This window comes from Euprymna scolopes, chromosome 14 (genome assembly GCF_053919585.1).
Source record: "Euprymna scolopes isolate OS-2025 chromosome 14, ASM5391958v1, whole genome shotgun sequence".
Taxonomy (NCBI): Eukaryota; Metazoa; Mollusca; class Cephalopoda; order Sepiida; family Sepiolidae; genus Euprymna; species Euprymna scolopes.
The window spans coordinates 144,849,056-144,872,515 of NC_136495.1; positions in this window are offsets into that span (position 1 = coordinate 144,849,056).

Below are 23,460 nucleotides of genomic sequence, written 5' to 3' on the forward strand. Positions count from 1 at the left end.
TTTCTAATCGAGTCCCTTAAAAATGTGTGTATCTATATTGGAAATTGATGCGATTGAATCCTCCAAAATTCTAGCAAATAATTTTCGTCTTTCATCAGAAGAAACATTGTTTTTGAAACGGTTTTATTCCAGATAAACGGGCAATTAAATGTTTTATATTTTTAAGTGGCATGTTTAAATATCATGATATTTGTAGCTTCACATTTTTCTGTGATCATTTTCTCAGTTTCCTCGTAACTGGCAAGTGCTATCTAAAATTGAAAAGGACTCATGGAGTATCCCTTCTGGGTTATGACGGTGGTGGCTTAAAATCACTCGGCAACACTAAGTACCATGAAGATTAATAGATTGTCGTAAATAACTTCGCCAGACATTTTTTACTGAATTTGCTGTTGCGTTGGCGTTTATGAGATCAGTAATCGTTTTAGCTTTTATACGTTTTAAAGATGTCAGTTCAGTATATAAAGAGATCATTTTAGGGTTTTTTTCGATAAATTATGCTAGTTTTATATGTGCTGCTGGCATTATCAGGAATAGACCTCTCTCGTCGAAGCACTGTATTAAATCCTCCAAGACAGTTGCATTCATGCCAATAAACTCGGGGTTGTTTCTGTTTTCGGATTGTGCCTGATTTTCATTGGGTAACTTTTGGATTCATTAATATCCTAATAATTTCACTTGTCACAATTTGAATTTTGATTCTTATCCATCTAATTAAAGTCTTCCGTCAGATCCCTAAACTCTTTTATTGGAAGCCATATAAGACTTCACAAGAGTTGGGTGATAGGTAGCTATGCTATACAAGTAATAAATATAAGGAACTTTCAGTAATTCGCTGTTCTGCAAAGGTTCAGAAATTTATCATTTTGCAATAAAATAAATATGCGCTGGAATCCTAAAAGATTCGACTTTTTATATAGCAATTCTGGTTTCCGATTAGTTCATAGGAAAACTTGAATAAATCCGATTCGTAAGTTCTTATCGGAATCGTTTAAAAATATGAGTTTTAACTTTCCTAACTTTCAGGGATCATACTGTTATTATCGATAAAACATTTTCCATTATTTATAAATATTTATATGTCTTAGCCTAATTCTATAACTCCCTCTATCTCTTTCCTTATATATATATATATATATATATATATATATATATATATATATATATAAATATATATCCATATGTATATATATGTATATATGTGTATATATATGTATATATATATATGTATATATATAGGTATATATATATGCATATATAGGTATATATAGGTATATATATATATATGTATATATGCATATATATGTATATATATATATATATATAATAAAATCAGGCTGAGAAATAATTTTCAATGAAAGACAAACCTATCAGAACACGAAAAGCTCTACCCGATTAAGCGAGTTAATTATGATAAATTAAAAGGGTAAAAAGTAAAATTACTTAAAACATATTTGTACAATGTCAAGCCTAAAAAAGTTACAGACAAAAATAAATACGGAAAAATAATATAAACTTAAGAATAATAAAAAGAACAGATAAAAAAGCGCATGTGAAGAACAAGCCAAATTCTTGGAATAAAATTTAACATTAAGTTGATGTTGTGCGAAACTAAACAAAATACAATGAAACTAAAATACTATCGAATAGAATCACATATAGAATAATGCAGAAGGTAATTTTCAAAATCTGCAAATGATCGCAAAATGTAATTGGAAGAAGTAATATGATGTAGGGTTGTTTAATATAGACGTTCCTTTAAAAGATGCAGTATTCGTCGTAATTAATTATTCAAAAGCAATTAATATGGTGTCAATTGTTTAATGTAATTTTAATGAGACACACTTCAATTTAAATCGCAGTCAAACTGAACGTATGAATTTATAAGATAAGGTAAACTTTAATAATGGAGAAAAACACCCCTGACGTAGAGACTTTGAAAATCTAAATCAGGCTGGCTAAAAAAAAAAAGAGGCGGAATAAAGTGAAAAATAAACCGTTGATGAAGAGCAACCTTTTTAAAATTTGAAAACTACATATAAAACGATTTATAAATGAAAAAATATATGCATATAAAATATGAGTATGAAAATAAGAAAAAACTAAAAACCAAATCAAAACAGATAAAAATCGAAGAAAACTAAGAAAATGACTCGGGGTTATTGAGTAAAGGGAACGTTTTATTAAAGAGTCGGGGGAATGAGAAAATCTTTAAAAGCAGGTAATTCAAAAATGCAGAAATTACAGAGAAAACAAATGTATGACCGACCGGAAATAAGCAAGACAACTTCAAGTAAAACAATGTGTAATATAAAAAACGAACATTATGAATTTCATATTAATACATTTGGGTACTGCAATTTTAGATAGCGTATTAGAACTAGTGAAAACAGAAAGCAGCATACACAAAAATTAGAATATTAATGAGCTAGAACCACATTATTTGAATACAGCAATAAATATTAGACAGAAACAACAAACTAAATATTGATATTAATATGAATATCCCAGACGCTACACAGGTAACCGATTCAGTAAATATTTCTTGGCGGGAAAACTTTCTCGAGATCAGGGTATTTCGTTAGGAATCTTTATTTCGGTCGCCTGTTGAAGAAGGAAGAGATGGGGAAAACGAAACTGAAGGAAGCTCCCCCAAAACGGGGAAGCTTTCGGAAATGTAATTTATGATGGAGACAAAAGGGTCGTTTCCACATGAATTCAAGTACCTACAAACTCCGGGTTGGTCCGTTATTTTGCTTCCTCCCACTTCCTCTCGACGTGGGTCGTTGTTTCTATCGTCACGGAGGTCTACAAAATGCATGCTATGATTCACTGGAAGGCGTTGGAACCCTTCTCTACTACTTTGTAATAGGCTCTCCAACAGTCGGATACGACTGTAATGCCCGGCAGAATATATTTGATATTATTGCGATTTGGTACGATAACCAAAACCCCTCCTTCTCGGTGATGTCATAGTCGCCGAAAATCCAGAGCAGTTGAGAATTCTCCCTACCTCGTGTTGCCTTCGGCTGAAGAAAACTTGTCTATTTCGACTATGTGTCCAGGGCCTCCGAACTGCCGGGAATTCTCAAGGAAATTCTCCTGGCAAGTTTCTATGAAAAAGTTCCTCCAGCCTATGTTAACGTGCTCTGACATAATACAACATTCATTTTCCATGTTTCTCAGGGTAGCCATTTCGAACGCCTACAAATTAATTATTTTTACTATTGTTGGAATCTCCAACTAAGATCGCGCAAAAAACGATCCTGCGCGCAAGGATATCCATTTCCCATTTGTGCATCTCTAGAGAAGACCATCCTTAACACTCAATCTGTTTTTAGTAAGTATTTGTGTTTACAATTCTTGCACTCATTTTCTTCCAGCGGTGTTTCCATTTCTGTTGCTAAGATGCATAGATTTATTTCCGTGCTTGTCAGTTTTGTGTTTGGCGAGTTTTAAATTGTATAAGTTTGTAAGCTTCTTTGTTTATGTTCTTCCAATTCGAAACTCGTCTCCTTTCCGATTAATAGCGCTTTTTCATTGGCTAATCAAACACTCAGTCAATGAATAAGAAATAGATAAATAACCAGAAAAACCCATCTTAATATCACCGTAAAAATACTAAAAATATTATATAAAAAACAAATAAATAAAAAAGTCGAGTTAGCGTTTTTAAATTTTATGATTATCGGTGTTTCCCGATCAATGCTAACGGGAATTCCAGATAATCCAGGTCAAATTATGCAAGAGTACCGAAATTTTGTATATCGTTGCGACACTTAACTGTGAGTTACTTACAATGCCTGTTTTCGTAATATTCTCTCTTACACTTCTACAAAAATAATTAGAATATCTTTTTCGAAAATTATGTATATGCCATTATACATAATATCATGTACTGGATGTTTGGTATATTAAGGCAATATTTTTTAGTCAAGCAAATATTATTGAATGCAACAGAGACACTTTGCTTCCTGATTCGTTTTTTTTTATTTTTCGCTTCCGAATTTCATTTGCTTTCTAATTCTCTTTTTTTAATTTTCGATTTCTAAATCGCTCGTGACAGCAACAATTATGGAACTTTTATTAATATATTTGATTTTGATAGAAAAAAAGATAATACGAAAATTCAAAAAGGTGAAAGAAAACCATAAAGCAACGTGTCTCCTTTGCATTTAATAATATTTGCTTGAATATATATATATATATATATATATAAATATATATATATATATATATATATATATATATATATATATATATACATTCCCCATATCTCATGTTTATAACCTGTTGCCCATGAATTAGAAGTATGGTCAGGCAGACTATTTCACGTGAATATTTCATATATATATATATATATATATATATATATATATATATATATATATATATATATATATATATATATATATAAAAATATATATAGAGAGAGAGAAAGAGAGAGAAAGAAAGAAAGAAAGAGAGAGATGTATGTGTGTGAGTATCTGCGTTTGTACATATATGTATACGCATATATATATATATATATATATATAGAGAGAGAGAGAGAGAGAGAGAGAGAGATATCCGCTCAATTAAATGTGTCATAATCACGTGATGCTATAAAACTCAAATACTTTTTGTTATTTTATATGATGTAAGGCAAGACTTTAATGCATGCTTTTCTTCACTGATTTAATCTAATGATTTTATCTTCATTAAATAAGGTTAAAAATAACAATAACAATTAATCTTTTTTTTTTTTCAAAAACAATTGATATGGTTTAAAAAATGTTTACGAACGACAATACGCGGCCACGTGGTGGCCGCAATAATCTTCATCATTGTCTAAATAATAACCAGCAGCAGTGGCATCATCATCTTTATAAACAACAACAAAAGCAACAATAAAATATCTGTAATTTTGGATGATTGTAATTGAGGCACACACATATGCGTGCATTTGTATTTCTGCGTCCATCGATATATGATTACTTATATAATTTTAGGAGATTTGCAGTCACGTATACTTTTTTTTTCAATATTCTATGTTTATTATTCTTAAATAGGAAATTTGCCACATCCTACCTGTAATAATTCTATGACACTTCTTAGTGATACATTTTCAATGATTAGGCGGAAAGGGAAGTGGTCTTTTTACGTTTCTTTCTTTACATAAGCATACCTATTTGTATAATCTTACATATTGACACACTCATAAATATATATATAAATATATATATATATATATATATATATATATATATATATATATGCCTGTGTGTTTGGTGTGCGTGTGTGTGTGTGTGTGTGTGTATGTGTGTGTTCTTTTCTTCGATAATATTACCTTTTCCTATGCTATGGAGAATGTAAGGTGATTTTTAGATATTTCACTCCCTTCCTGATTTTTTTATTTTATTTTTATAATATGCGTGTTTTTTCAAATTGCTGGTTAAAAGCAATAATCTATTGGAAAGAAGAAAACGTTTTCTAGAGAAAATAACTTCCTTGCCTAAATTATTGCGCTTGTAAGCGTCAACACAAATGTTGACTCATTTTGGGGAAATTTGCGAATATCTAAAAATGTGTGCGAATGCTCACGATGAAAGAACAACGATGATCAAGAATATATATATATATATATATATATATATATATATATATATATATATGCATATATATATGATATATATGTATATGCATATATATATATGTGTGTGTATATATGTGTATATATGTGTGTATATTCATATATATATATATATATATATATATATATATATATATATAGGTGTATAGAAACGTGTTTGACGTATCTGCATTTTTTAGATGAGGAATGGTTATATGCATTATTATTCATCGGACTACTCATCTTGAGTGTGATTTTCACAACGCTTCGGTCGATATAACCTCCGACCTTCTTCAGGTGTATCTTGTCAAACTCAATAATGTTTCTCTCGAACTCGTTAATTTGGACGAAATTTCGAGCGGAACCCATTATTTACTTCACGGGGGGGGGGAGCGTGCGCTTGTTCCACCAGCCATGACCAAGTAATTCGCAAATGAATATTTCGATCACCCACACTAAGGATTGAACATTCAACTTTCAGTGGTTAGAGTACTGGGAAAAATCAATTGTAAAAATGATATTCTCCTGAATGTTGAAGGTTCAATTCTCAGTGTGGGCGATCGAAATATACATTTGCGTATTACTTAGGACTTCTATGCAGTCATGGCTGATGGAACAAGAGCACGCTACCTCTGTTAAGTAAATAAAGGGTTCCGCTCAAAATTCCGTCCAAATTCCCGAGTTCAACAGAAACATTCCCGAGTTCGACAAGATACACTTGAAGAAGGTCGGAGGTTATATCGACCGAAGCGTTGTAAAAATCACACTATAGATGAGAACAGTAGTCCTATGAATAATAATACAGAAACCTGTTTATCTCTAGCAATAAATAAGCAGCAAAATGATGAATGTTAGTGGCGTATGAATATCTCTCGTTTTACAAGTTTAAAAACCTAGTTTAGTGTAGAATACAAAGATTTCTGATGATCACAGTTTCAAATAGTCAAATGCGAATAACTGTGATTCATATATGTTTACGCAGTGTGCTTTTCTGTATTTTGCCTTTACAAATATGTAGAAAATGGTAATTGGAAGTATTGTTTCGAAAGTATTATAAAGTGCTTTCGAATCAGTTTGAAGATACCATTTCATCAGATATAAAGCAAGGTCAGTATGCCCTATAGTTTTCAAGCCCCGATCTAATAACAAGTAGGTATATTAGGTAATTAGTTCAAACACATGTAATATATGTACAGCCAATTTTATTAGTTTTGATATACACTCTTGCTCGTATTTATATTACTAGAAATTAAGTTGTAATGCCCCATTCTCATTAACTTCCTCTGCAACACATATGAACCTGGGTAATAACCCCCCCATATATATATATATATATATATATATATATATATATATATATATATATATATATATATATATATATATATATATATATATATATATATAAGTTAGGTGGGCGGACGTTTTTTTTTACATATATTAAACATATTTATATATACAAACATATATATACATTTTCAAAAAAATTATCTCAAACATTTCAAAACGTTCCGGCTGCACTCGTAATTAATATTATTTATTTGAGGCTTCTTTGTTTTAATGTGCAATGCTTCGAGTATTCTTAGCCTATTTCCATTTCTGTCATTCTGCAATACTCTTGTATTTTCTACCATAATTCTTCGAAATTCCGAATGTTGGCAGCCATATCCCTTCAAATCTTCTGATATGGAGTTAGTGTCAGAGAGGTGGAGAGTCAATCTTCGCGACAATGAAAATTGTAAAACAGAATAATTCCGTGCTATTCAATAATAGTTGTCTAAATGAGAAAATGGTGCCTAAATATACACACTATGAATATATATATATGCTTTTATTTATTGTAGATAAAACAATTACATAGTCGGGCAATTACAATTCTTGCATTCGATGAAACAATGACAAATATCGTGCAAGTGAAACTTCTGATTTCATGGAAACATGATATTCAATTGCAAACAAAGCTTATCAAAAACTTAAATTTTCTCATGAAAATACGAATCACGTGACTGGCCACTTAAATAAAACAGAGGGAAGTAATAACCATGCATATAGGCAGCGGTTGGAAAGATTAAAAAAAAAAGTTATAACAGTTTAACAGATGAGGTCGCAGTTAAAAGAAATAAAAAAGAAATCGACAAAAATAAAAATGGTTTAAACGGATGAGTAGGGACGGGAAAGGTAAAGATAGTTTAGCAGACTACTCTGACGACAAAGAAAAAATAAATGAGGTGAAATGTAGTGGCTAGGTGAACGAGTAAGTAATAAAGTCATAGTCAAATGATTAATAGATAAATCTCGGTTATTAAATAGATGATTATGGGTGGCGGAGAGCTTCATATGCGAATAAAAAACGGTTTCCTTTTAATCAGGTTTGAAATCGACGGTACTGATTACTTATCTCATCTAATAATTCAGAAAATAAAAATATAAATAATACGCTTTTATTATCACAGTTATTTTCCGTATAATAAAGTAATATGCTGGAATCCTTTTTTCAACAAAATATGATTATAACACACACATGTATCAACCCCCCCCACACACATATATATATATATATATATATATATATATATATATATATATATATATATATATATACCGGTTTTATAGATTTGTTTCCTAGATGTAAATTCAGGGAAAGCTGCGTGATTATTAAATAGTGCACAACAGAGGACAGATTTTATATATATATATACATATATATATATATATATATATATATATATATATATATATACATATATGTATATATATATATATATATATATATATACTATGTTTATTAAACAAACATCATTGTTTACATATGTGCATGTGCATATATGCTTCAGTTGAATCCTTATCAACTTTTTTAATCTAATTAACTGGTCTTACTAAACTTCAATGTCACTTAAACATGTCTGCACGTGCGTAATCAGTACTGTTTTTTTATAACAAATAGACTTATATATATATATATATATATATATATATATATATATATATATACATATATATATATATATATATATATATATATATATTCGTTCGTTCAGGAGTCTTTGCCTCAATCGTGGGGCATTGTCAGACTTCATCTTTCCAAGCTTCTGCCTGTGAGATACTTAATTTCTCTTTTTTTTTTTTTACTAAGCATGGTTATATATATATATATATATATATATATATATATATATATATATATATATATATATATATATATATATATATATATATATATTAGTAAGCATGTTAATTAAATATCGTTCGGAAAATATTTTTTTCTTTGATCGCCTTTTATATTTCACCCCACAACCCATTGCAATTTCATTTTTTCCTAATCACCCAAGTTTGTGTGGATTAATTGTTTATTATCTTTAATTTCTTTTTAGTTATTCGACAACATTCATTCTTTTTCTTGTTCGAGATTTTTTAGATAATTTATTTTGCTTCCGTTTGTTTCATGGTTATCCTCTATTTCTTTGTTCAGTTCGCATTGTTTCAATATACAGTATAGGTATTTTATTGTATTTTGAAGCAATAAATTCATGAGATAGTTTAATACAAAACGTTATAAGTATAAAAGTAATTGGAACACTGACCAACAAACGAAATGTACAACAGTTTTTCCTTTGTTTGTGTGAAGGCGCTGATTCCGGAAATGTTGTCACGGTTTTTAAGAAGTCTAGTTTATCTGTTATAGTATAACTCCTCTCAAGGAAGACGATAGTTACAATAAAAACAGGCAAATCGAAGACGGAATATTTTTAATGTAACTTTTAGACACGTATTCATAAAACCACGCCAAAATATTTACAACTAAGGCTAAACACAGTATGCGGTCGTCTTTATATTTTACGGCTTTTTTTTTCTATTTTTGAAAGAGTCTGTTTCTTGTACATTTTGATCGTCACATTGAACTCTATTCTTTGAACTTTTAATCATCTTAAAAATGTATACGCGAGAATAACCTTTACAGGATAAAACAATAACGTGTGCATTTTGAACCCCTGAAAGCTGCTTCATTGAAGGGAGTTCCTATTGCGTAGACTATTATAACACTGTTATTTAGCGGGTTACATAATGAGACAACATGTAACCGGGGCTCAGAACGAAGGCTGATTATGAAATTTATATACTGTTTACATCTCTGACGACTTTGGCGCTTCTGGGGAACTTCATATTAATTATACGGTGGGAGAGACATTTATGCAACATGTATTGTTTACTCATCCGAAGAGGGGGTGCTATTATGGATGGTTGTATGGGTACATAACTTGGAAGGGTGTTATAAAAAGTTAATTAACAAAATAATAGAAATACGCATTTATCTTTCCGTTGTAATGACGACACGAAGACACACAGGTTAAAAATATAGATGATTTTTTTTATTCATCCAGCTAGCTGATTGATGACTCAGGAATTCAAGCTTGCATGGCTCCATGGTCTCCCTCCACTCTTCGTCTCTTAGAGACATCAGCTCATAGTGTGACCGACTCTCTCTGAGTCTAATCTCTAGATCAATGTGCCTGTCCGTTACTGATTATCCACTCTTCAAACCCTGTCTCCATATATTTGAAATCTCCTTTCTTGATGACGTCAGAGGCTTCGTGAAGAATATGACACCCTCACGTTTTAAATTATACGTGCGCTTGCACTACACACATCTGGTAAACAAAAGAAATTCCTAAATTGGGCAGTATCGCATTTAACCTATTTTGTCAATTATTATTTCTAAACTCGTATTGTCCATTCTTTTAACTGACATATATATAATATCCAGTTATTTCTAAAAGAATTTCCAGTCGACTTCATTCCTAGGAGTAAATATATATTATTTTTTAATACTTGCCTACTGAGTTCGTTCTAACCTTCTCCAAATATCATTTTCAAACTTACCTAGTTTGCCTTCTTATTTATTGGGACCTTTCTTTTATTATAACAGCACTAATAGAAGAAAGATACGAAACGAAAATAGCTATAAAAGCAAATATATGTGAAACTGACCTGATAAGAAAATTGATATAGATTTCGGAATGAGCACCCCTAAATTAGGCTAACTCAATTTAGAAACATTGACCAAGTAAAATGTGCTGGCCTATGTAATAATTACCATCTGGTAAAATGTTACCATATGATGCATGTTCTATTATGAGTAAATTATGTTTGATAAAAGTATTTTGAAACACACACACACTATATATATATATATATATATATATATATATATATATATATATATATATATACGCGTGTGTGTGTATAAATATAGATGCATAATAGTCACCACATTTCAAGTCCTGTAAGGTAGTCTAGAATAAGTAAATTAGTATGCAGTATTTAGACCGACCACAGCATAGTAATCTTTAGTGGTCGGAACGTTGTCTTATTTAATTATTTAATCTGACAGCCCCATAAGAACTAGCTTATAGTTGTACTTGAAGACAAGCATGTTGCAATTAGTTTGATAGTAGACCAGGTAAAAATACGGAGGCAGGAAAGAAATTGGTTTTTGGAATCGACGTTTATTTTTTTACTCAGATAATAGCTGTAGCAAGATTAGTAATTTTTGTGAAAGTTTGGATGTCAGACTATAGAGCAGATACAGACTAGCAGCATTTCTTTTGCTGGAAAAACTAGAAGGGAAGGAAAGGATTCCATTTAATTTTATATATATATATATATATATATATATATATATATATGTATATATATTTATTTATTTATATATGTATAATTATAAATGTGTATTGCTATTAAATTATATTCGTGTTAAATTCATAACATATTCAGAGAGACTATCACGTCGAAATATTGATTTTAATATAAATAACTTTTAGTAAAATAAAAAAAATACAAAATACAAATTTAAAGTTATGCAGTTGTAAAGTTGATAAGATTCCACGTTCTCATAAGAAGTAAGCAGAAGGGTCCAAATAAAAAAAAAATCTAAATTGGGCGTACTTTAATAAATCTGTAAAAAAAACAACTTAATCTGAAAGAGATAGAAATATAATACCTTATTTCGGAGCGATGCATTCAATTATTTTCATTGTTTACTTCAAGAACGTTTTTTTGATTTATGCTTTTAGGATTAATTTTCATATAATACAGTTTCAATTTATGCCAGTAGAAGATAATTCATAGCTTCGGCATAATAAATATTACTAATATCTTACATTTGATCAAAAGAACGCACTGTTAAACTCTGCAGCTTTAAAAAATATTTGATTTTGAGTATCCTGTCGAATAATAACTTTTGTAAACTTTAATTTACGGCCTTCGCTTGTTGTTTTTGATAGAACTGTACATGAGGATGTGAAACCATCGTTAATTCATTAGTCGCACTGCAGCAACCGTCTAGAGTAATGGCGAAAAGCATGTACGGGTGGTCGGGCGATTGGGTTTCGATCCTGGCTTGAGGTACTTGCCTGTCTAGCCGCACTAATGAGCTGTTCTACAGCGAAACAATAATGTATGTTGATGACTATAAATATATATATATATATATATGTATATATATGTATATATATATGTATATACATATATTTACATATATATGTGTGTATATATATGTATATATATATGTATATATGTATATATACATATATATTTACATATATATATTTACATATATATATATATATATAGTTATCAACATACATCACTGTATATATATATACATACATATATATATATGCCTACTTAATTTAATCACATGAATTAATATAAGAAGATATAATTTTTTGCGCTACTTTTAAGTATGTACTTCAACAGTGCTCAATACATAGCATAAGATAGGTAGCACGTTTTGAAAATATATATGGCAATTAAGTTACAAAGAATATTCCGCGTTTATTTCTCGTGAGAATTCGTCAGGCTTAGGCATTAGCCTTACGAGAATAAAACTCGGAATATTTTGTGTAGCTTAATTGCCATATATATTTTCATAATTACTATATATATATATATATATATATATATATATATATATATATATATATATGTTCCTATGAAATTGGAGATCCACGTTGGGTTTTGAATTGAACAGTTCAAAACAATTATATTATTTAATAAGCTAGGATATTTCAAGACGTATTGATCGAAAACAGTACCTTTTCTTCTCCTTTTTTTTAAATTAATAATGTTGTTTTTCTAGTGTTAAATTTACATTGCTAATTTTCTTAAGCTCTTTTATTGATATAAATAAATATCTACTTTTCTACCATCCTTATTTCTTATATTATGTTTCTAAATTTGAAATTATATTGCTAAACTTTATTTATCTGCTTTATTGATCTAAAATCCTTATCTATTACGCAATTGTCTTTATTTCTAATAATTTTACGTGGTTCCAAGATATGCATTCTTTTTATTATTAGCTTTAATCTAATATATGTACACTATTTCTGAGATTTAGCATTTAGCATCCAACGGGCACCTGCTAGGAATTCTGCGATTACTTTTTCTGACTAAAATCCATTCCTCGGCTATCAACTTATTATTATTCCTTAATTTGCTTATTCCCTGTTATTAGAGCTTATTATAATGTTGACTAATTTGGCAGAGGTAGCGAAAGATAATTTTATTGAGTTCCTATTAATTACTTTGCTTAATCTATTCTCAGGTGGAAATTTTTTTCCAATTATTCAGTAAAATTCTTAAGGATATTGTTTAGGATATTCTCGCTAAACGGCGGATTTAACCAAACCTGTTTCTTGCCTCTGTTTCTCTTATCCCTGCCATGAAACTAATCATTACCTGTTTCACTGCTATTATTATTCTCCCTGTTTTTATTTTTTTGATTTTCTTATTGCATCCATTATTATTTTTCGGTTACTTTCTTGCTCTTATTGCAATTTTGTACGATATTGTGCAGTTAGGTTTGTTATTCTTACTGTTTGCACTCTTCTAATATGCTATTTCCCCATGGTATCCCGAGCTGAGGAGAGCTTCATTGTAATAATCTTTGTTTTTGTTGACTATTGTTCTTTAGTTGGTCCGATATTGTTTTAGAAATAGTGGGGTTGAGTGCATTCTTTATTGACTTACAATGATTCGATTGATAATCAATGTGGAATAGTCTTAGGTTGGGGTTGTGATAGTGTTCAAAAGTGTTATCATTAAGATTTAGAGTAATGTCTAGAAAGTTTACTTTTTTTAAATTGCTATCTATTGTTATTTCTTATCCCATTTCATTAAAAAAAGTTCCGATATTTTTCCTAGTTTTTCCAATAATTCGATCACTGAAAATAACTGCAAATAGTGCATCATTTGTATATACCCCCCCATTTAAGTCCCGTATTTTTCTTTTTATCTCTTTTAGTAAGTATGCAGGCGTGTACTTAATAAAGAGATAAACAGACTGCATATATAAGCCTGTCAGTCATTGTAAAGACTTTTTCTCTTCAGCTTAAAATTTACAGTTAACACCTGAAATAAATGAGAAGATGATAACCAAAAGTACTTCCATACGCCAAGCTTATTCGTAGATGCGTTTAACAACGGTACAACCGAGCAGAAAGTTTTCTTTTTTAAAAAATTATATAGCAATTGCTATAGCTGAGAGCATGTAAATTGTTCGTTTTCGACATTTTTTTAAATCTCAAAGTATCTTTGAATTATTCAATTTTAATATTACAGAATCTTATATTCCTAAATTATACAAGTATTTATTGGACGAGCGTTGCTTGAATTCCTTAATCCTATGTGAACCGAGGCATTAACCTCATTAATAAATTATTCGTAGTTGTATCAATGACAACATTCTTAAGCGTGCAAACAAGCTAATACATTGAACTTGGTGCATAATTAGTTTAACTTCTACTAATCTCCTGGCATTTCGTATATATGTAACGTCCCTGTTAATCTTTATCGCACGAACATCGGCTGCTGTGAACGACCACCTATCGACTTTAATTTGTCCGCATCTTTAAATAAGAGACACGCGCACGCGCTCTTCAGACATGGCCTATTCTTTCCCGGTTTGTAATTAAACTCCGCGGGCCTCTTGCATATCGCCACGATCGACTCTCCACCAAAGCCAACCGGATTAGCACGATATATTGAACTAAAGCCTCTGAATAAAAGTGTTTCAAATTGGATTTGCTTTCGTTTCTTTTCATCGCAAATCAGTAACAAGCTTTCGACCTAAGCACACCTTCGGCAACGACAACCGCCATGGACCCTCTTAGATCTACACACGGCCTGTAAATCTATCGAATAAATGAGGTAAATATTCTGGCATGTGTAGCTATTGTAGTTCGAATTAGTTAAACAAATGTTTGAACCGATTCCTAATTTAATGGGATCGATAAAGCCGGATTTTATTGTTTACTTGATTCCTATGAACATCTGCTTTATCTGGTTTTGCTTAAAAGAGTAAATTATTTCCTACTGTAAGACTGGAAATATCACCGACCCGCTTACTTTTATTTTATACGAGCATTTCTGCCCGGCGTTGACCGAGTGTTTGGAGGTGTATGTTGAGCCCCCCCCAAAAAAAATAAATTAATAAAATAAATTAAAAGCTGGCAATTATTTAAAAATTTGACCCCTATTGACCGAGTGTTTGGAGGTGTATGTTGAGCCAAAAAAAATAAATAAATAAAAGAAATAAAAAGCTGGCAATTATTTAAAAATTTGACCCCTATTGACCGAGTGTTTGGAGGTGTATGTTGAGCCAAAAAAAAATAAATAAATAAAATAAATAAAAAGCTGGTAATTATTTAAAAATTTGACCCCTATTATGACCCCTTAACAGTTATTGTTTGGGCTCAAATCAAGTTATTAAATTAGATCAAGATCCAAGGAGCCTATACCTAAAATGTCAATTGTTTATACCCAAAATTGACGGAGGAGTTTGGTAGAGTTGGCAAAGGTCAACCCGTTGAAGTTTGACCTCTTCACTGTCAAATTTTCAAGCCGAAAATCGATTACAAAGTTTTTTTTTTTTTCCAAATCGGAGTACCTTGTATATCAAATTTCCAGTCTGTAGACTGAAAATTGACAGAGTTATCGCGTAGGAAATTGTACACAAACACACAGACACACACACCCAGACACGTTCACTTTTATAGATATATAGATTATAGATAGATTCATTCTGATAAAAAAATTATAGTACCTGTTAGAATATAATCTAGATGGTTTTTATTTAAATCACTCAAGACAAAGCAGGCGGCTAGTGGATACAAAGATCTAGGAAGATAAAACTCGAGATCAAATACTAATTAAATATATAATACAAAATAATTTACTTAATACATATAGTAATATATCTATATTATGAAGTATTGGTTGTAATTGTACATTATATTATTGTAATTTTAACCATTATTAATATAATATAATATAATATAACTTGGCGAATTTAATTAAAAAAAATGATTTAAAAAGAAAATTACAAACTGATCTTTGTCTTGGAGGTCCAAACCGACAATCCAAACAGTATTCGTAGCCTAGTTGGGGATGCCCTTTCACTTCCTTGAAACCTCTCTCCCACATAAGGGGCGTTGCGAGCCAGGCGTGATTTTATCGTTATTTACATATTAAGTGCACATTTGAGCTCCAATCTCTGGCCCCCCCATGTCCAATTTTTCACGAAAAACACCCGTCTAGCAGAAACCCTTGTCAGTAATTTTCCCCACTCTTTATCTGTGTCTAAATCAAAACGTAGATTCCATGAACAAAGGTTCTTTCTTAGAAGTGCAGGCTTGTGGAATTTTCTTCCGTTTGCCTGTTTCCAACCTGACTACAACTTGGATGTCTTTAAGTCCAACATAAACAAATTCCTGATAAACCACCCCCTTAAGTAAGACACTTCATAAGATCTCCATTACTAACGATTACTACGATATTATCCCATTTATTACTGTTAACGCAATAACCCTTATCCCCGAGTGGCCTTCGGGGCTTGATAAGTCGTGACTTCCTTGCAAAAAAAAAAAATGCCTAATCGTGGATTTCGCTAGATAAAACTTTTTGATATATGTGGAAGAAAATGAGACAAATACATGCAACTGTTGAAAGTCTCAAACAGAAGTAAAAAACTAAAAATAAATTTAGAAAATTAAGATGAGTAAAATAACTCAAAATACAAAAAGAGAATCAATATCATACATTTAACCACGGAATTAAATCGTATAGATGACGAAATAATACAATACTCTCCAATATTTGAATTATAAGAATAACAGTAATAATTTCTTGACTTGAGTGTGAATTTGGGTTTTTCAGTTGTTAACTCTTAAGAAAATATACCATGTGCTAATCAACTAGACATCAGGATCATTTACCGAGATCTTATACAGATTAATAGATAAACTGATTTGATTAATACTCAATATATCTTCAACTATCTTATGACGTTACTTATATAACAACAATTAAAATGCGTAGCTGTAATATTGAAAATATATTTTTTTCAAGTTGTTTATTTTAGATTTATTGCTTTACTAACATTTAACATCCGTTCTACCCTAACATTAGATTAAATAATACGATATTGCGCATCTTTTTTGCAGTAATACTAATATATATATATATATATATATATATATATATATATATATATATATATATATATATATATATATATATAAGTAATGTGATTTATAATTTAAAAATTTTAAAAAATTTTAAAATTTAAAAATCAAAATTTAATTAAATTAAAAAAAAATTAAAAATCAGTTTCATAAGAAGGAACAACAACAAAGTCAATTATCTGTACTATCGTTTCGGAAATCCGTGTTTTTTATTTGTGGTATACATGAAGTCACGTAGAACAATTATACATAGTGTTTTTGGTAAGTATATATATATATATATATATATATATATGTGTGTGGGTGTGTGTGTGTGTGTGTATAATATCACTGCAAAAACAATGCGTAATAGGGTTATATATATATATATATATATATATATATATATATATATATATATATATATATATATAGGAGGCCTGACGAAGCTGTTGGATCGTAAACATGGTCATAAATCTGAAACATATGTAGCCAAACAGAAAAAACGGTAATAAAAAACACACATTTTAGCTCTGCAATAGTATTGAGCACTTTCTGCAAGTTTTTACTAATTACCAGTTTCGCCAAATATATATACATATAGAAATATATATATATATATATATATATATATTAAGTAATGTGATTTATAATTTAAAAGTTTTAAAATTTTTAAAAAATTTAAAAATCAAAATTTAATTAAATTAAAAATCAGTTTCATAAGAAGGAACAACAACAAAGTCAATTATCTGTACGATCGTTTCGGAAATCCGTGCTTTTTATTTGTGGTATACATGAAGTCACGTAGAATAATTATACATAGTTTTTTTGGTAAGCACGGTCTCCTCATCAGCAAATTTAGGAGGATTTCTATTGAATTGAAAAGACACCAAAAATAAACCTAGCATTAAAAGTAAGGCAGATGAATCTGAAAAATTGAAGTAAAAGGTTTGGATATAAAATTTATAAGAAAATTAATAAGGAAATTGGTATAGGTTAGAGATAGAAATGAGTAGAAAAAATATATATATTTTTGAATTTACATAATAAATTTGATTTAAAAATATATAGATATATAATTACCTTTTGGTTTTTCTTTTTTTGAAATCAGGAACTGTATTTAAAGTAGTCATTTAGATGTTTGCTATAGCTTTTTATTTTATTGAATGATGAATTTTAAAAGGGCGACGCTCGTGCAGTAAATTGTTTCCGTTAGCGTATTTTGATTTAGAGACGCTACAGTTAATATCTATAGAGAGTGAGTTTCTTTCTTTTTTTTTTTTTTTTTTTTTTGCAAGTTTTTAAGGGGAGATAATTGTCATGGCTTTATTTATTATTTGATTTACGAGTCTAAGGGCGGTAATTGGTTTAACTTAATTTATTAAAAAAAAAAAAAAAAAAAATCTATTTTTACTAATGAGTAATTTTTAATGATTTAAGGTGGTTTATATTTATTAAATTTAAACCAACGTTTATGATTACACGATAGAAGCTCGTGTCTTGAATTTACTAGTTTGGTTGTGCTTTTTATATCTTCATATTTTAAAATTTTTACGGTTTCTTTTGTACATAATGTACAAAATTTATCTCCTGGTTTATATGATTTGCAAGTCTCAATTATTTGCCATTTTAAGTTGAAAGAAATATTGCTATTTTTTAGTTGCCAAATATAGTTGGATAGAGTAGTTTGGTTTGATAGAGAGTTATTTTTAAAAGAATGTTTGTGCGTTGAAATTCTATGTTTTATTGGGCCAGATGTGGAACCAATATATATTACCTCTTGATTATTATGATTATTTTCCGTTAGGTCTATTGTTGGATTATAATGTGGTGGGTTGGTTAATAATTGATCGGTAGATTGATTTAAGTTGGTGTTATTATTTAATTCGGTAGTTGAGTTATGGCTGTTGATAGGTTCTTGTATATTTGGAGTTTTTGATACTGTGCAGCTATAGATAACATTTTTAATTTTACATGAGCCTTGTAGGGGACATTTATTTTTTCTTCTACAGTTACAGTCCGATGTATTTTGTATAGTTGCATTTTGTAGTTTATTAATTTTATTATTATTAGAGCTAATTATTTTCTGCTGAAGGTTAGGCATAGTAGAGTAAGAGACTTTAATTGTGTTCTTATTGAAAATCTTATTATATCTATGGGGGGCTTTAAAGTTCTTATCTAATATTTTAAAAAATTCTCTAGCTATGTTTGTTTCTAGGTTTTTGGAATACGGGGGGTTGAACCATAGGATCTCCTTGTGTCTATTCTTACGTTTGCGGGTTTTAGTTTGTTGTTTATTTATATTATTATCTAATATTTGTAGTTTGGTTTTATCTTTTTTTGTCTCCTGGTTATTTTTCTTAACTCGTATACGGGAAGACATTGCCATATTATATGTTATTACGCTCTTAATAGGTTTATTTTTAATGCAGTTTATGTTTCTATCATTTTCATTTATGAATTTAATTTGTGAATTATATCCAGAGTTTTTAAGGGCTTCATTATAGTATTTTTCATTTTTGGTAAATATTGATTTAGTAGAAGACAGTCTAGAAATTCTTAGAGCGATATTGGGAACTATTGATTTTAATATTGATTTAGGGTGGTTTGATTGATTGTGGACATATAGAAGTGATTGGTTAGGTTTATGGTATGGTTCAAAGGTAGAATTTTCAAGATTTAAGGTTATGTCTAAGAAATTAACAATTTTTTTATTAGGGTCGATTTTTATACTAAGTCCATAATTTTTAAATAATTTATGTAGAGCTTTAATTGCATTTTCATAATTTTTATTAGTAGAATTCGTTATGAAAAGTGCATCATCTCTATATAGCCCTCCTTCAAGTTTGAATTGTTTATGGAGTATACAATGTATTTCATTTAAAAGGAAAAGGCCAACTAGATCAGTGACCTGAGTCGAGTCCGTCGATCCCATTAAAATGTTGAAGTGGTTAGGGGTATTTTTCCTGGTCCAATATTTATTATCAAATGTTATTAAAGACTGTCTAGCTATAAGTATTAGTTTAGTTTCGTCTTGAGTTATATTAGTTAATTTTCGTGCCATTAATAGAGATTTATTAAGTAGGATAGGTGATATAGATTGGTAATATGATTCAATGTCAAAAGAAAGAAATTTAATATTATTTTTATTTTGAATATTAGAAAACCAGTCGATTACTTGGTTTGAAGATTGCCATAGTGGGTATTTTATTATGGATTTAATTTTGGGGATAATTCTATCTAATATGTTTTTACTAACCAGTCCTATATCTGATTTCGAGGGGCAAATGAGTCTAATAGTAGGGTTGATATTGAAGCTGTGTTTGTGGTCTTTTAAAGTAAATCTCGGGGTACCTGGTACTGTTATTTCTGTGTATTTATCTATTTTAAGTTTAGTTAAAATGTTTTTTGCATCATTATTTATTTTATTTAGTGCTGATTTATTAGTAGTTTTATAATTTTTATTAAGTTCTTTATATATTAGATTTTTATATTGTATATAGTCCATTGTGTAGAAATTTCCAGTTTTATCTGCCGGTACTATGAGTTTATTTTGGTGGCTTGTAGAAATAGATTTTGAAAATTTATTTATTTTTTTAAGTGTTGGAGTGATATATTTTTTATTTTTCTTAAACTTAATATTTTTAATCAGGTTGATTAAGTCATTTTCAAAATTTTCAGTGTCTATGTTTCTCTTAGGGTTTTTGTATGTTTTTAGTCTGTAGTATTTCGCTGCTTTTCTTTCTTCATTGTCTTGTCTGAGGATGGTTTCTTTTATTTCTCCAGGTTGGTGGTGTATTGGTTCTGTGGTTTCACTTTGGTAATTATCAAAATGGTAGGCTTTCCATCTCAAGTTCCTTATAAATGTATTTATACTTGTAATTAAGCTGGTTATAAAGGAACCAATACACCACCAACCTGGAGAAATAAAAGAAACCATCCTCAGACAAGACAATGAAGAAAGAAAAGCAGCGAAATACTACAGACTAAAAACATACAAAAACCCTAAGAGAAACATAGACACTGAAAATTTTGAAAATGACTTAATCAACCTGATTAAAAATATTAAGTTTAAGAAAAATAAAAAATATATCACTCCAACACTTAAAAAAATAAATAAATTTTCAAAATCTATTTCTACAAGCCACCAAAATAAACTCATAGTACCGGCAGATAAAACTGGAAATTTCTACACAATGGACTATATACAATATAAAAATCTAATATATAAAGAACTTAATAAAAATTATAAAACTACTAATAAATCAGCACTAAATAAAATAAATAATGATGCAAAAAACATTTTAACTAAACTTAAAATAGATAAATACACAGAAATAACAGTACCAGGTACCCCGAGATTTACTTTAAAAGACCACAAACACAGCTTCAATATCAACCCTACTATTAGACTCATTTGCCCCTCGAAATCAGATATAGGACTGGTTAGTAAAAACATATTAGATAGAATTATCCCCAAAATTAAATCCATAATAAAATACCCACTATGGCAATCTTCAAACCAAGTAATCGACTGGTTTTCTAATATTCAAAATAAAAATAATATTAAATTTCTTTCTTTTGACATTGAATCATATTACCAATCTATATCACCTATCCTACTTAATAAATCTCTATTAATGGCACGAAAATTAACTAATATAACTCAAGACGAAACTAAACTAATACTTATAGCTAGACAGTCTTTAATAACATTTGATAATAAATATTGGACCAGGAAAAATACCCCTAACCACTTCAACATTTTAATGGGATCGACGGACTCGACTCAGGTCACTGATCTAGTTGGCCTTTTCCTTTTAAATGAAATACATTGTATACTCCATAAACAATTCAAACTTGAAGGAGGGCTATATAGAGATGATGCACTTTTCATAACGAATTCTACTAATAAAAATTATGAAAATGCAATTAAAGCTCTACATAAATTATTTAAAAATTATGGACTTAGTATAAAAATCGACCCTAATAAAAAAATTGTTAATTTCTTAGACATAACCTTAAATCTTGAAAATTCTACCTTTGAACCATACCATAAACCTAACCAATCACTTCTATATGTCCACAATCAATCAAACCACCCTAAATCAATATTAAAATCAATAGTTCCCAATATCGCTCTAAGAATTTCTAGACTGTCTTCTACTAAATCAATATTTACCAAAAATGAAAAATACTATAATGAAGCCCTTAAAAACTCTGGATATAATTCACAAATTAAATTCATAAATGAAAATGATAGAAACATAAACTGCATTAAAAATAAACCTATTAAGAGCGTAATAACATATAATATGGCAATGTCTTCCCGTATACGAGTTAAGAAAAATAACCAGGAGACAAAAAAAGATAAAACCAAACTACAAATATTAGATAATAATATAAATAAACAACAAACTAAAACCCGCAAACGTAAGAATAGACACAAGGAGATCCTATGGTTCAACCCCCCGTATTCCAAAAACCTAGAAACAAACATAGCTAGAGAATTTTTTAAAATATTAGATAAGAACTTTAAAGCCCCCCATAGATATAATAAGATTTTCAATAAGAACACAATTAAAGTCTCTTACTCTACTATGCCTAACCTTCATCAGAAAATAATTAGCTCTAATAATAATAAAATTAATAAACTACAAAATGCAACTATACAAAATACATCGGACTGTAACTGTAGAAGAAAAAATAAATGTCCCCTACAAGGCTCATGTAAAATTAAAAATGTTATCTATAGCTGCACAGTATCAAAAACTCCAAATATACAAGAACCTATCAACAGCCATAACTCAACTACCGAATTAAATAATAACACCAACTTAAATCAATCTACCGATCAATTATTAACCAACCCACCACATTATAATCCAACAATAGACCTAACGGAAAATAATCATAATAATCAAGAGGTAATATATATTGGTTCCACATCTGGCCCAATAAAACATAGAATTTCAACGCACAAACATTCTTTTAAAAATAACTCTCTATCAAACCAAACTACTCTATCCAACTATATTTGGCAACTAAAAAATAGCAATATTTCTTTCAACTTAAAATGGCAAATAATTGAGACTTGCAAATCATATAAACCAGGAGATAAATTTTGTACATTATGTACAAAAGAAACCGTAAAAATTTTAAAATATGAAGATATAAAAAGCACAACCAAACTAGTAAATTCAAGACACGAGCTTCTATCGTGTAATCATAAACGTTGGTTTAAATTTAATAAATATAAACCACCTTAAATCATTAAAAATTACTCATTAGTAAAAATAGATTTTTTTTTTTTTTTTTTTAATAAATTAAGTTAAACCAATTACC